Genomic DNA, 17,700 nt, shown 5'->3' on the forward strand with positions numbered 1-17,700 from the left:
AATTACAAGTTTTTACTATTTTTTACAGGTTCGATAAAACAAGAATAAACTTGGCATTGCGAATGAGATTAAGATGATTCTTGGACCTGTAGAAAGTTGATGTTAATATCTACAATATTGGTGGCAAGCATGAGATAAAAATCCTCTCACAATTGGGATCAAATTAAGCAACGAATAAAGTTACCAAAGGAGTGGCAGTTTTATCATGCTCTAGTATTTTGACCATATCTCTCAAATTACTTGGTCAAATGGTTTGAAAAAAATACCACAACTAGACAACTCAATTATCCACATGTTTCTTTTTATGTGAAGAAGCAAATTCGGAGAAGAAAATTTTCAAAAGTGATGTGTAATATAATATAATATCTTGGAACACCAATGAAGACTTTTGTGTAAAAAAATAATATTTTATTTGTGATTGTCTCCCCAAATTTGGCTATAAATAGGGGTGCATTGTAATGTATTGAGATATTCCTCATTCTATGAACAAACCTTTGAGTTCATAATATTTCTCTCTATATTTTTCCTTTATTTCTTCATTTAAATATAATTAGCATGTTAATTTCATATTCAAAGTTTTACACTTTGAATAATGAATAGCTAACTTCCTAAAGTTGAGATGAAAAAGTGAAGCTCTTGGCATGATAATAAGGTTACTAAAAGGTAAGAATCTATGTTTTATATTATTTAATCATTATTTATTGTTTATGTTATATTTATTTCTTTAAGCATTTTTATACCCTACTTATAAGTGGGAGTTTTCATTTATTGTTTCTATATGTTACACTAAATTCTTGGAACCATTTAAATGTTAGTTTGGTATTACCAACCATTTAAAGTGGATGCCTTGATTTATTCGAACTAGATCGGGATCCATTCGAACTTGGGATGAATTGCAACAACAATTTTTGAAAAAGTTTTTTCCATCTCATAGAACAAATTCTTTCAAAAGGCAAATCATCACTTTCACTCAAAAACAAGGAGAAACTTTTTATCAGTGTTGGGATAGATACAAAGAATTGCTTAATCTTTGTCCACATCATGGTTTTGAAATTTGGAGAGTTGTTTCTCAATTTTATGAAGGCTTAACACCTAAAGATAGGCAAATGGTTGAATTTATGTGTAATGGAACATTTGAAGATAAAGATCCAAATGAGACAATTGAGTATCTCGATTCATTAGCTGAAAATGCTCAAAATTGGGACACTCTAGGTACAATCGAACCATCAAACAAGATTCAATCTCCCACATCTGGTGGAGGTATGTACACCCTCAAAGATGAACATGATCTCCAAGCTAGATTTACCTCTTAGGCAAGAAAAGTTGAGGCACTTGAATTGAAAAAAAATAGTCAATTAAAATCTGTTCAAGAAATTGGGTGTCACATCTGTGATACAATTGATCATTCTACAAAAGATTGTCCCACTTTGTCCTCTTTTAAAGAATGTCTCCATGAACAAGCCAATGTTTTGAACAATTTCAAAAGGCCAAATTTTGAACCATTTTCTCAAAATTACAATCCAGGTTGGCGAAATCATCCAAATTTTAGTTGGAGGAATGATAATGCCGCACAATTTTCACAACCACATTTCCAAAATCAACAAAATTTTCAAAATTATTCACCTTATGTTCCTCCACCTAAAAGAAATTTGGAAGATACATTGAATTCTTTCATTGCAAAGCAAGAGTCTATCAATACTCAAACTGCTCAAACCATGACAGATTTGAAAGATACTCTTGCTAAATTTGCATCTGCACTTAATGTTCATGAAAAAGGTAAATTTCCTTCACAACCTCTGCCTAATCCCAAGGATCATCATTCACAAACTGGAACTTCTGAAACTCAAACGATGGATCAGGTAAAATCTGTTATTACCCTTCGAAGTGGTAAGGTTGTGGAAAAATCCATTCTTGAACCTTGTGAAGATGATGATAAATCAACTCCAAAGGGTAAGGAAGTGGAACCCATAACTTGCGAAGAGGAGGTTCAACAGACAGTGTCACCACCATTCCCTCATGCATTGAAAAATACAAAAAAATCAAATTTGAATTCTGATATATATGATATTTTTAAACAAGTAAAAGTTAATATTCTTTTATTAGATGCAATAAAACAGGTACCATCATATGCCAAATTTTTGAAAGACTTGTGCACTGTGAAAAGAAAATTGAATGTGAAAAAGAAAGCATTTTTAGCCGAACAAGTAAGTGCAATCATTCAAAATAATAATACTTTGAAATACAAAGACCCTGGTTGTCCTACTATTTCATGTATTATTGGAGAACGAAAGATTAAAAAAGCCTTGCTTGATCTTGGAGCTAGTGTGAATTTACTTCCATATTCAGTTTATCAAGAACTCAATCTAGGCGAGTTAAAACCTACTTCGGTAACACTTTTACTTGCCGATAGATCTGTTAAGGTGCCAAGAGGTATGGTAGAAGACGTATTGGTCCAAGTTGATAACTTTGTATATCCTGTCGATTTCATAGTTTTAGATACACAACCTATCGAAGCTTGTAATGCAATTCCTGTAATTCTGGGTCGTCCATTTTTAGCAACTTTTAATGCTCTTATAAATTGCAGGAATGGAATAATGAAGTTATCATTTGGTAACATGACCTTGGAGCTGAATGTTTTTAATCTTTGTAAGCAACCACACGACAAAGGAGATGAAAGTGAAGATGAAAATCTTATTGAAACTCTTGTGGAAGAAAACATTCAAGAAGGGAGTACTCGTGATCAATTAGATATTTGTTCAATTGAAAGTCTTAAAGAAAATATTGAAATTGATCTTGATGATTTTATCAGGTATCACTCGTTACCAGGATCAGAGAAAGAATTTGATGCAAAATATGAGAACAAAGACGAACCACCCATATTGGAGTTAAAACCCTTGCCAGAAGAATTGAAGTATGCATTTCTTGGAGAAGATGAAACATATCCGGTGGTAATTTCTTCCAAACTAGAAAGTGATCAAGAAGGTAAATTAGTTAATATGCTTAAAAGACATAAAAATGCAATTGGTTGGACACTAAAAGATCTCAAGGGCATTAATCCACTAATTTGCACTCACAAAATTCACTTAGAAGAAAATGCAAAAACATCTCAACAACCACAAAGGAGATTAAATCCACACATGAAAGATGTTGTGAAAACTGAAGTTCTCAAACTACTTGATGTTGGGATTATCTACCCTATTTCTGATAGTAAGTGGGTAAGCCCAACACAAGTAGTTCCAAAAAAATCTGGCATCACAGTGATAAAAAATGAAAAAGGTGAATTGTTAACAAGTCGAGTCCCATCTAGTTGGCGGATGTGTATTGATTATAGAAAATTAAATGACGCCACTAGAAAAGATCATTTTCCATTACCATTTTTGGATCAAATTTTAGAAAGAGTAGCAGGTCATCCATACTACTGTTTTCTTGATGGATATTCAGGTTATTATCAAATTCCCATTGCACTCGAAGATCAAGATAAAACTACATTCACATGTCATTTTGGAACATTTGCATTTAGAAGGATGCCATTTGGATTATGCAATGCCCCAGCAACATTTCAAAGATGTATGCTAAGCATTTTTTGCGACATGGTTGAAAATTGTTTGGAAATTTTCATGGATGATTTAACTGTCTTTGGGAATACATTTGATAATTGTCTTGAAAATTTGGAAAAAGTTTTAAAAAGATGCGAGGAAAAAGGTCTTATTTTAAATTGGGAAAAATGTCATTACATGATTACTTCTGGAATTGTTTTGGGACATGTCGTGTCATCTCATGGAATTGAAGTTGATAAAGCAAAAGTTGATGTCATTGCCAATATACTCCATCCAAAAACCATTAAAGAAATTCGCTCATTTTTGGGACATGCTGGATTTTACAGGAGGTTTATAAAGGACTTTAGTTTAATCTCTAAACCCATTTGTAACCTCTTAACAAAAGACACTGCATTTGAGTGGACTCAAGAATGTCAAAATGCTTTTGATAAAATTATTCGACATTTAACATCAAGTCCTATCATGCAACCTCCTGATTGGTCTCTACCATTTGAAATCATGTGCGATGCGAGTGATTATGCCGTCGGTGCAGTACTGGGTCAAAGAAGAAACGGTAAGCCTTATGTGATATATTATGCAAGTAGAACTTTAAACAAAGCTCAAATGAATTACTCCACAACTGAAAAAGAACTACTTGCTGTAATATTTGCATTAGATAAATTTCGTTCTTATTTGATTGGATCAACGACTATTGTGTTTACTGATCATTCTGCTATTAGATATTTGTTGACCAAACAGGATGCAAAGCCACGACTGATACGATGGATTTTGTTACTCCAAGAATTTGATATTGTGATCAAAGATAAAAAGGAACCGAGAATGTCGTAGCCGATCTTTTATCGAGACTAGTAACATGATCATCTTGTGAAATGACACCAATTAACGATAATTTTCCTGATGAACATCTATTTTCAGTTACTACTACACCTTGGTTTGCTAACATAGTAAATTTTCTTGTGACAGAAAAAATGCCACCGCAATGGAGTTCCCAAGATAAAAGAAAATTTTTGAATGAGGTAAAAAACTTTTATTGGGATGATCCTTATCTGTTCAAGTATTGTCCAGATCAAATTTTTCGACGTTGCATACCCGACAATGAGGTAAGTAGTGTCATTAAATTTTGTCATTCAGAAGCATGCGGAGGACATTTTTCTTCAAAGAAAACGGCTGCAAAAATCTTGCAGTGTGGATTTTATTGGCCCACTTTGTTTAAAGACACCCACGAAATCTGCAAGATCTGTGAAAGTTGTCAAAAATTGGGTGCGATTTCAAAAAGAAACATGATGCCTTTGAATCCTATCATTGAAATTGAAATCTTTGACTGTTGGGAAATTGATTTTATGGGACATTTTCCATCGTCGTTTGGATACTTGTATATTTTAGTTGCAGTTGATTATGTTTCCAAATGGATAGAAGCAATTCCATGTCGAAAAAATGATCATAAAATCGTCATCAAATTTTTAAAAAGAAAATATTTTTAGTAGATTTGGAATTCCTCGAGCCATGATAAGTGATGGGGGAACTCACTTTGTTAATAAACCATTTTCTTCATTAATGAAAAAATATGGTATTACTCATAAAGTAACTACTCCTTATCATACTCAAACAAATGGACAAGTTGAATTAGCTAATAGGGAGATAAAGCAAATTTTGGAAAAAACTGTTAACTCAAATAGAAAAGATTGGTCTCTGCGACTTAATGATGCACTTTGGGCATATCGAACAGCTTTTAAAACAACATTGAATATGTCTCCCTATAGGTTGGTTTATGGAAAACATTGTCGTTTGCCTGTGGAATTGGAACATAAAGCTTATTGGGCGATCAAAACTTTAAATTCAAGCATGGATGATGCCAACAAATTGCGTAAATTGCAACTTAATGAACTTGATGAACTCAGAAATGATGCGTTTGAGAATTCAAGGATTTATAAAGCAAAAATCAAATCATTTCATGATAAAACAATTCTTAGAAAATCTTTTGAGATTGGTAAAAAAGTTTTGCTTTATAATTCTCGACTTCACATATTCCCAGGAAAATTACGATCAAAATGGACAGGCCCATATGTTGTAAAGCATGCGTATACTTATGGAGCTGTGGATATTGAAAATCCTAAAAATGGTGATATTTTTAAAGTAAATGGACAAAAGTTTAAACCATGTTTAGAAAATGAAATCTTTCAAGAAGAGTTTATTTCCCTTTCTGATCCTTGATTTTTTTTGTGTTGCATTTAAGTTTGTTTGTTTTTATTTCAGGTTTTCTTAATATTTTTATTTTCCCGGTTAAATGGCGGATAACGGTACTCCGTGACTCTCATAGTCGGTTAAATCAGTTTCCCACAATTGATGATACAAAAATAATAAAAAAAATGATATTTCCTGAAAAAAAAAGGGAAAAAAATGCAAAAAGAAAGATATTGAAGATCTATGTAATTTTTAAGTTATATGCTACGACCCATATATCTCTCATAAAAAAAAAAAACAAAAAAGAGAGAGAAATTTATTGTACAAATTAAATAAATATGTGGTCAAGAAGCATAAACTTAGTCTGATTCCATGATGTTATGCAAAAAAAAAAATATCAGGAAAAAATATATAATAAGAACAACTAGATTTTGAATCAATGGATTTTCTATCTTTTGATTAGTTTGGCTCGTTTGTCTGTCTGCATTCTGTAAACCATTTTTCTGAGCATTTATCTGTATTCCATCTCCATGGGAGAAATCGTTGCCATAAATTGAAACATTTATTAACCTGTGAGGATATGGAGTTTAGACTCTTACTAGAATTTCTGAAGGCCGTGTACATTTAACTACCTGAAATAAGCTTTGAATTGATCATCTCAAATTATTTCATAAATTATAATTATAATTATCTTGATATAACTTTGACAGTTTTCAAATTTAATTTAAACACTTAGATAGTTTTGATTACATTTCTATTTAAATTAATCAATATGTTTTGTATTGCTATTAACGCTTAAATTGCTAGGGACTAGCAATAAGCTGGTTGGGAGGTGTGATAAACATTAAAATTGTACATTAATTAAATGTTTTATAATATAAATATATATTTTTTGTTTTATTAAATGTTTAAATATTATATGTTTTATAATAAATTGTATAAAATATAAGTTGTTGTGTAATTACAAGTTTTTACTATTTTTTACTGGTTCGATAAAACAAGAATAAACTTGGCGTTGCGAATGGGATTAAGATGATTCTTGGACCTGTAGAAAGTTGATGTTAATATTTATAATATTGGTGGCAAACATGAGATAAAAATCCTCTCACAATTGGGATCAAATTAAGCAACAAATAAAGTTACCAAAGGAGTGACAGTTTTACCATGCTCTAGTATTTTGACCATATCTCTCAAATTACTTGGTCAAATGGTTTGAAAAAAATACCACAACTAGACAACTCAATTATCCACATGTTTCTTTTTATGTGAAGAAGCAAATTCGAAGAAGAAAATTTTCAAAAGTGATGTGTAATATAATATAATATCTTGGAACACCAATGAAGACTTTTGTGTAAAAAATAATATTTTATTTGTGGTTGTCTCCCCAAATTTGGCTATAAATAGGGGTGCATTGTAATGTATTGAGATATTCCTCATTCTATGAACAAACCTTTGAGTTCATAATATTTCTCTCTATATTTTTCCTTTATTTCTTCATTTAAATATAATTAGCATGTTAATTTCATATTCAAAGTTTTACACTTTGAATAATGAATAGCTAACTTCCTAAAGTTGAGATGAAAATGTGAAACTTTTGGCATGATAATAAGGTTACTAAAAGGTAAGAATCTATGTTTTATATTATTTAATCATTATTTATTGTTTATGTTATATTTATTTCTTTAAGCATTTTTATACCCTACTTATAAGTGGGAGTTTTCATTTATTGTTGCTATATGTTACACTAAATTCTTGAAACCATTTAAATGTTAGTTTGGTATTACCAACCATTTAAAGTGGATGCCTTGATTTATTATATATAAATATATTATAATATTAAGTTCTTGGAACCATTTAAATGTTAGTTTGGTTTTACCAACCATTTAAATTGGATTCCTTGATTTATTATATATGAATATATCATAATATTAATTTATTGGTACAATTTAAATGTTTGTTTGATTTTACCAACCATCTAAAGTGAGAACCTTGATTTAATGTTTACAAATATATATAGCACAATAGATACTTGACCACATTTATAAGTTTTGGTATATATTATATACTTATAAGATAATAATATATAACATAATATAAATATGATTATTTAATATATTGGAACCATTTTATTAAGTGGATTTCAATATTGTTCGTTAATGTTAACTTTATTAAAATACCAAGAGTGGATCCTTTAATCTCAACTACTTAAATTAAAATTTGAACAATTAAAAATTACCAATTAAAGATTCAAACAACTAAAAGAAAAAATAAATAAAAAGACATTGTAGTGGACTTGTAATTACCTTAGTTTTCTCATGGATACGATATTCGAACTCATCGAATTATACTACTTGTGGACAACCTGCTCTTGGGAGTGCGACAATCAAAGTCGCAACACCCGTTAATCCTCAACGAAGCTTGCAACAAGAAATTATTAAGAACTCATCAATAACACATTTTCAGAAAACGCAGTTTGAGTAGTCCCACGAAAAACATCATAAATCTCTCAATTTTTATCCAAATATTTCGAATTTTATATCAAATCGAAGGTGTCAAAAAGTTCTACGATTTTTATGTGAAAGTTTTCCCCAATTCTCGATCGAAAAATCGCAGTTTTCAAAATATAGTGAAAAACGAAACTTTAGATCTAAAATTATTTCAAAACTGATCCAACCAATTTTCTGTTAAAACTATGAACATCATACATGAGTTTTTACGCATAATAAACATCAACGTAAATATTATGACAAGATCGACGTAGGAAAAACAGAATATACGTGCCTTTGATGTGAAAAACTCACGATACGGCGATACCGAAGCGGAAACGGAGCGAGGCTTGATCCGGGAAGAACGTGGCGCTAAAATCCTTGAAGAAAACCAACGAAAATTTGCTGGAAAATCAGAGGAAGGAGGCGGCTGCAAGAACTCTTAGAACCCTAGGTTTCTTTTCAAAAATATAAAATGAATGGATGTGTATGTGTGTGTTGTGTGAAAAATGTATAGATGTGTGTGTTTAAGTGTGTGTGCGTGTGTATGCATAGTTAGGGGAATAAAATTTGGCTTAATTAGCCAATTACTTTGCTAATTAAAATACTAACTCTATTAACAAATAATTAAAATGCTAACCCCTAATAATCTTGAATAAAATCTCTTGGTTTTAAAAAAATAAAAATGCATAAGTACTACATCCTTAAAGGTTTTAAAAATTTTAAAATCACCTAATAATTAAATTAGGCTTTTAAAATGCTAAAACTAAATAAATTATTTAAAATGTCCCAACCTTAACTTAAAGTAAAATATCATGTTTAAAATTGCCAAAATCGTCACCGGTCTCTTTTTCTCGATCCCGCATCGAATAATCGCCTGAAACATGAAACTCGAGAAACATTTTAACGTGCATCACATAAACATAATAATTTAAAATAATGCAAATTAAATAGGTCATGCATCGCTATAAATCATTTAAATAAATGAATTAACAATTTAAATAATGCATGGGTGTTACGTGTATTGATTTTGGGCTCTACAGTTCCTCCCCCACTTATATAAATTTCGTCCTCGAAATTAAATCTTACCAACCAAATTCGGGTAGCGGCTTCTTATATATGCCTCGGTCTTCCAAGTGGCTTCTTCCACTGATTGATTCAACCATTGGACCTTGACCAACTTGGTCACCTTGTTCCGAAGCCTCTGCTCCTGTCTGTCTAGGATTTGGACAGGTCTTTCCTCGTAAGACAGGTCTGGAGCCAACTGTAACGGTTCGTAGCTCAAAACATGCGAAGGATTCGCTAAGTACTTTCTCAGCATCGAGACGTGGAACACATTGTGTACCCCGGCCAGATTCGGCGGATGAGCAACACGATAAGCGAGTGTCCCAACTCTGTCAAGAATCTCGAACGGTCCAATAAACCTCGAACTCAACTTGCCTCTTTTCCCGAATCTCATAACACCCTTCATAGATGCTATCTTTACAAAAACGTGGTCTCCTACGGCAAACTCTAGATCCCTTCTCCTCTTATCAGCATAGCTCTTTTGATGACTCTGTGTGGTCTTCATCCTGTCTCGGATCTTGACCACCACATCTGCAGTCTGCTGAACTATCTTTGGACCAAGTTCTACCCTCTCACCAACCTCATCCCAATGCATAAAAATACAATAAAATAATAAAAATTAGTGTAAAAAAGTCATCAAAAGAGTTGGCAACAAAGTTTTACACGGAACTGCGCGCGGTAGCGCGTGATCTCGCGCGATGGCACGCCATGTTCTGCACATTCCAGCCGGGTGCGCGCGGTAGCGCCGAAACACGCGCGGGGGCGCGCCATGTTCTGCCCGTGCGCGCGGCAGCGCCGAAACACGTGCTGTGGCACGTGCGGGGCACGCGGCTGCGCCGATTCATGCGCGCGCGCGGCTGCGCCGCTTCAGGCGCGGGGGCGCGCGTGCTGCTGTCCTCATGGTCTTTTAGCACTTGAATTACAGTCCAAAAACTTCCATCATTGGGTCCATGTTCCTCAAGTTCCTCTAATTTAGACACCCCATTTATTGAACTTCCTTGGTAGTTCACCATGAATCCTTGAAGTGCTTCTTTAAACTTCTTGCTACGGCCCCTCGTTATAGGTCCTTCGGGCAACTCCAACGACTCTCATGCCTTCTTCGGTGCTTGACCAACCACGTTTGCATCATTATGATCCACGCCCGTGGACCCATGGATTCAATTTTAGTTCTTTAATTTTCAAAATTGATCCTTAAACGATCAACCTGAGCCATCTCCTTATTTACTCGAGCCACGCCCAAGCCACCTCGAGCCAAACCCTAGCCAACCCATCTAGGCACCCTCCTGACCAAGCCCACAAATAACCTAGCTCTAGCTTGCTCAATCTCTACTGGAACCCAACTACAGAACCTGCGCACATGCTGCCCACTACGCCCAGGATACCTAGCTAGCAAGGGCTCTTCCAGCTAAGCCACCACCGAGCCCAACTGACCTTGACCATCACTGGACCACGCCCAGACCCAACTTTGACTAGCCCAGACAATATAACCCGCACGCGAGCCACATGGTTCAGGAAAATAGCAACTGTGCGTACCATGCATCCCTCACGTTCTCTCGAGCCAACCAGCCCCAGCAGAAAGCCCCCTTGGCTGTTGTCCCTTGCAACCCATCGCGCGAGGAGTCCTTTATCCATGGGAATCCTCCAAGGCTACGCGTGAGTCTAGGAACCTTCCTGACCCTAGACCGAGACCCCCCACTACCCCTGGATGAGACCTGGACGAACCCCTAAGCCCCATGTATAGTGATCGAACCACTTGGAGATTGCACAAACCATGAACCTACGGTTCTTCTCCTTTCTTCTTTCCTACGGTTCCAGCTGCCTTTTCCCATTAAATTTCTCATGTTTTGAACATAATTCTATCATATTTTATCATGTATTGGCAGCGTACTCGTTGGATTCAAAAACGTTTTTCATAAAACCGTAAAAATGTCGCGTTTTTGAAAATATACGATCTACCGTAAAAATATTTTAACAGGCATAATTTTCATGCATAAAAATTAAATCAAATGATTTGTATGATGTTTAAAAAAAGGGTTTAGGAACGTGCCTTTGCCTTTATAACGCTCGAATATGCGATCTTCAGCGAGGGTACGACGTTCGACCGGACGACGAAGAACACAAGCTTTTCTCCTCTAGATATTTTCGGAAAATATGGTGGTATGTGTGAGGAGTGCACGGCTGCTGATGGAGGTGATTTATGAGGTTTAGAATACCTAAGCCACTTATTTATAATTTAATTAACAAGCTAACAGGCTTTGGTTTTGGGCTTGCAAGCTTAAGGATAATTGGGCCTATTTAATTAATTAAATTGGGCTCAATAACACTTAATTGATTAAATAATAAAAGTTTTTAAAATTATTTTCCATAAAATAATATTTTTGTTCTTTTAAAACTCTTTGTTTGCCCAAAACCGGCTTTCTGGGAAAAATCGAGCTCGAGTCGTAAAATAATTCGAACTTCAACATTTTTAGAAAAATTAAGTCATTTTTAATCATATTAGGAAGCCTTGCCATTATTTAATGAAAAATAAATATTCTTGTCTTGGTCGTCTCCGGTCTCCTTTCCCTTGCCTATTATCGAATATTGAGGTAAAATCCTTATTTTCATGAAATCATGTCATATCATCATTTAATCATGCGATCATATCATATAATCATATAATAAATAACATGCTAGCATTAAAATCATTTAAATAAAATAATTAAACAATTAAAATAATTTTTCATGCATGTGGTTTACGTAGGTTGGTTTTTTGGACGTTACATTACGACAACGGTTAAAAATTGTTGTCTTTAGGCTTTTTTCTTGTAGTGCATGACAACACAAGCTGCCCCAAAGAGTGACACTATGGAACTTATGCGTTCCGTATGATTTCCTATCGATTATAACTCGAACCAAGCCCTAGACTCTACCCTTAGACTTCACTTATGACTATGGTTTGACCCTTTCCAGCACATGACACATGCACAGCCGCTAAACAACAAAAGACATACCTTAGTCGCGCAAACCTCCTTCATGTGCGCAACATGGAATTCACGACTCCAGCCCTTATTCTAGCCAACTAGGCCTTAACCAACCCATACCAGGATTACCCTGGGACCCTAAGACCCCGTATAGACCTTAGCCACGGGCCTTGGTCCATCCATACATGCAACCCCGACGTGAAACCCACGACTAGCCCTTATGCGTGGCTGTGATGTTTCTTTGACTATTTATGCACCAGCGGCCTATCGTCCCATCCCAGACCACCTAATTACATATTATCATCAAAATCATCATAATAAATCATTAAATATCATTATACAAGCATTATGTTTCTTCGGGACGCTGCCAAGCGTTTTCGTATTTTCTTAAGTGTAAAATTACCGTTTTGCCCCTGGACCTAAAAATTCTTGAATTTATCTTTTTCTCACTTTTAATGACATGAGCTTACCTTAAATAATTATTTAAGCTGAAACATAATTTTCCATGATTTTATGAAGCTTAACATAAACAATAAATAATGATTAAATAATATAAAACATAGATTCTTACCTTTTAGTAACCTTATTTTCAAGCCAAGAGTTTCACCTTTTCATCTCAACTTTGGGAAGTTAGCTACTCATTATTCAAAGTGTAAAACTTTAAATATGAATTCAACATGCTAATTATATTTAAATGAAGAAATAAAGGAAAAACAAAGAGAGAAATATTATGAACTCAAAGGTTTGTTCATAAAATGAGGGATATCTCAATATATTACAATGCACCCCTATTTATAGCCAAATTTGGGGAGACAACCACAAATAAAATGTTATTTTTTACACATAAGTCTTCATTGGTGTACCAAGAAATTAATATTTTAATACACATCACTTTTGAAAATCTTCCCATCTGAATTTTCTTCTCCACATAAAATAAAACATGTAGATATCTGAGTTGTTTGAATTGTGGCATTTTTTTAACCATTTGACCAAGTAATTTGAGAGATATGGTCAAAATACTAGAGCATGGTAAAACTGCCACTTCTTTGGTAACTTTAATTGTTGCTTAATTTGATCCCACTTGTGATAAGATTTTTATCTCATGCTTGCCACCAATATTGTAGATATTAACATCAACTTTCTACAGGTCCAAGAATCATCTTAATCCCATTTGCAACGCGAAGTTTATTCTTGTTTTATCGAACCTGTAAAAAATAGTAAAATCTTATAATTACACAACAACTTATATTTTATATAATTTATTATAAAACATATAATATTTAAACATTTAATAAAACAAAAACAATATATTTATATTATAAAAAATTTAATTAATATACAATTTTTTATCTTTATCATTGGTCAAAGCTGCCACGGTGGTTCAAGCACTTGAGAGAAAGAAATATTTCTTTGATCAGATACGGGAAAATAAACTGAGTCAGTTGATATGTCAGCTACGTCTGAACTACGATCCCACGAGCCCAACTGCTCCTAATGATAAAGCAGTTTATGACCAACTGGACATGGACTTGTTAGCTCTGCAAATGGATATCAAGAATTGGGAAATGGATCAAGAACTTATCATTCCAGAAAATTCCCAAGATCTTTCTTCTAGCTGATCAATCAGCTCAAACAGATCAGCCATCCAAGGATCCAAGTGCAGGCTCTGTTGAACAGATGACTGATTCTTTTTCTAAAGATGCATCACAGCCAACTGATGTTCCTCAGTCTTCAACTGCTGAAGCTGCACTCTATACAGATGCTGAATTATCATTGGCCAACACTGATGAAGTATCAAATCAGTTGCCTCTGACGTTCAACTGTCCACTACTGAAGCAGTTGAAGAGTTGTTATTGAAGAACCTGTTCAGTTGCCCTTCACAATTGAACAATAATCATTGAGAACTGAAGAGCCAGTTCAGTCAGTTATCATGACTGAACAGGCAGTTTTTGAACCAACTGAAGAGGCTCAGCTGCACTCAGTTGCAACTGAAGAAGTGCCAGCTGATCAGCCTTCTATCATTCAGTCAACCGAAGCATCAGTTGAGCATTCTATCCCAGAAATAACTGCTGTTTCAACTGATCATCCGCATGAAGCATCACCGGATCCTGCTACTGATCCAACTTCTCCTCCACAAGCTCAACATGAAGTCTTACCAGAAGAGACTTTAGAAATGGTCAATACTACAACTGAAACAGCTGAAGGGGCACTGGTCATTTTCAATGAAGAGAACAGAGAGCAATCAGAAATTTCTGGAGCCATGTCTCCAGGCATTACAATAGAAACTAAGTCTCTGTTCGAAGAAATTTCAGTTATTCAGAACAACCTTGTCGGTATAATGACTTCCATCTCTGACATTCGATCAATGCAATTCTTGCACTCCATGAGGATTGATTCTATTAAGGAAAATACCATGGGTAAACTGCAGCAAATCCATAAGGATATTTCTTCTTTATTCTTTCAGATGGAAGAGCTTCGCAAAGATAGAGTTTCAACTGAAGCTCATTTCAAGACGCAAGCTTTAGTGACAAGACGTCTCGACTATCTGGAAAGTACTGTTTCAAAACGAATGGATTTACTGCAAGATATCCTAATAAATGCAGTCTCTAATCTATCTTCAGATGTGCGGAATTTATCAAGAGATGTTGATGAGTTTGACAAAAAGGGGGAAATAGGAGAAATAAAATATCAGAAAGGAGAAGACAAAGGAAAGAAGAAGAAATAAAGATCAACAAATTCAGTTGTGGGTTGAAGACTTTAGCAGGAATTCTTTATTTTTTATTCTTTGTACGAATCTGTATATTAAAAGAATTATTTTATCTTCAATGAGTTCGAAGAATATTTTTGAGTTCAGTTGATCAGTTCATACTTTACAAGTTTTGTCAAACACCAAAAAGGGGGAAATTGTTGGAAACTTAATTTCGGTTGTTTGACAAACTAAGTGATTAATTTATTGGATAACTGATCAAGTAACTTGTAGTAACTGAACCACATAAATCAACTGACAGTTGCCTAACTGAAGATTAATGCGCAGTTTATCGAAAGCAACTGAAACCAGCTGAACAGAACTTACGAAGATAACTGACTGATCAGTTGAAAACTGATCAGTTGATATATTCAGTTGTGAACTTATCAGCTGATTATTCAGTTGTACACATCATCAGTTGTTGAAAAGGACATTCAATCGACGACAGTACAAAGCAGACTGCAAGTCGTAGTGGAACGCCGCATTTCAGAGCTTACAGTGTACGAATGACAGAGGAATGTTGATGATTCAAAATATATTTTATGTTACCGTTGAAGAGGAGCTTATAAATAGGTGAGAAGAGCAGTTGAGCAAATAATCGATCTATCTATTCTCTAAAGCTTGTTGTGTTACCCTGCTGAATTTATCGCTCTTACTCAAGAATCAAAAGGCTCACACTTATCTGATTTATTTGTAGCATTTGAGGCTACCTCTCGAGTTTACAAGCACAAACCGTTTTATTGTTTATTTGATCTTAACTAGATCAGTTGTGCTAAGTTCAGTCGAAGAACTGTGAGATATTTAGTAAACTAAGAGTTTCAGTTTTGACAGTGTTAAGTCCAAACTGAAGTGGGTCTGTACAAGTTTTGTATCGATCAAAGTCTTTTAGTGCATATCATATCCTTGTGATAGAAGGGGTGACGTAGGAGTTATTTCAATCTCCGAACATCCGTAAATCTTTGTGTATTACTACTTCAGTTATTTATTCTATCTTTCAGTCAGTTTATTTTCGTAAATGTTACCAGTTAAACTGATTGTCATTGACTGACAATATTCCTAGTTTCAGTTTGTCACAGAACTGACACTTCATTCGAAAAGATTCTAAAATTCTGTGTGTTTATTCAACCCCCTTCTAAACACATCTCAACCAATCAACCGATCCTAACAAAAATATTAAAATTGTGATTAATTCAGAATTAAAACGCCTTACGAATTATTAATTAAGGAATTAAATCAAAATGCCCAAGTTCACATTAAATAAATATTAAAAATTAAATTTAAGCTTGAATAATTATTTGGGATGATCTCGAGTCAATAAAGTGAGAAAAAGTAAAAATCGAGAATTTTAGGGTGCAAGGGCAAAACGGTCATTTTACACCTGGATAGTGTGAAAAGGGTTAGCAGTGTCCCGAGGGATCATAATGCATGTTAAATGATATTTTATAATGGTTATGATGAAAATATGAGAGTTTATGATTTATGATAAAATTGTGCAATTTTTACTGTCAAAAATGTTATGTTACAAATGTGGAAATGACACGATGTTTTATGATAAGGAAAAATATTTCGAAGAATGCGAATTAACTGTGACATAAAGGATATGATATATGATTTTTTAGAATATCGTGAGGGGGAAGGCCCCAGAGGGAGCCTGTTTACGGGAGAAGGCCCCAAAGAGAGCTCAACGATCGTATTTCCATTTTACGTTGGTGCCTAGTGCACATCCCCATGCGCAATGGTGAGCTAAGACTGATCAGTCGAACAGAAGATAAAAACTAGTCACTTTCAAGGATCAAACTTCACCCAAAATGATAAATGATTGAATTCTTTAAGATTTGACGATTTATGATTAAATTATGCAAGTTTATTTAAAAAAAAAATATGATTTTAATGCATGTGCTTGTATAACTCTTTTCTAGAATGTGCTGAGTCATTAAACTCACTAGGTTTGAATGTTGCAGGTGATGATGATATTGAGGGAGGTGCTGACACTTGAGTTAATCGAGTCCGGCAGTACACTCACGAGGGCCTTATTTTCGATAGTGAACGTTTTAAAGGATTTTATTAATGAGTTAATTATAGATTTTTATGCTTTACTTTGAAGTTAGTTGAATCATGTTATAAGGTTGAAGTTAGATTTTGTTAATTAACGATTTAGGGATTTTACGTACTCGAGATTTTAAATGTTAAATTAAATTTTTGTTATGGAAATTTTGATCTAATTTAAATGTGATTTTCGAATTTTATATATAAAAAAATTAGTGGCATTTAAAAGTTAAAAAGTATGAGGTGTTTTATGTAGAGGTAGGTTCAATACAAGTAGCACATAACATAAATCGTTTGATCAAACTAACTACAGTAATGGGCCGACATGGATCACCACAGTCCTTGAACTATATGTCCACTCCCTAACATAAAGTAATTCCTCCGAAGAGCTCGTAGAGGTCCCCGGACACGTTCTCCGGGTTCCAAACCTGTAACATAATTTTGCCACAAGACAAATTGCATTCCTCAAAAATAATTATTTTGCACTTCATACATACTTACGAACATCGTGGACTTCGTTGGAACATTTTCGGACATGCTGCCAAAAAATACTTAAATAAATATCCAAAACAACCCCTAAAGTGCATTCAGACGCATATGACTCTCGAATTAAGTAGAACCACTTAGAATGTAACAATCGACTCGAGACTTGACCC

At 34.3% G+C, this 17,700-nt stretch overlaps 1 pseudogene; it reads left to right on the forward strand.

Annotated features, from left to right (window-relative positions):
- Positions 1 to 1,106: 1,106 nt before the first annotated feature.
- LOC142530570 (uncharacterized) lies at positions 1,107 to 16,994 on the forward strand (annotated as a pseudogene).
- The last annotated feature ends 706 nt before the right edge of the window (positions 16,995 to 17,700 follow it).

The sequence above is a fragment of the Primulina tabacum genome, chromosome 17, assembly GCF_025594145.1.
Source record: "Primulina tabacum isolate GXHZ01 chromosome 17, ASM2559414v2, whole genome shotgun sequence".
NCBI lineage: Eukaryota > Viridiplantae > Streptophyta > Magnoliopsida > Lamiales > Gesneriaceae > Primulina > Primulina tabacum.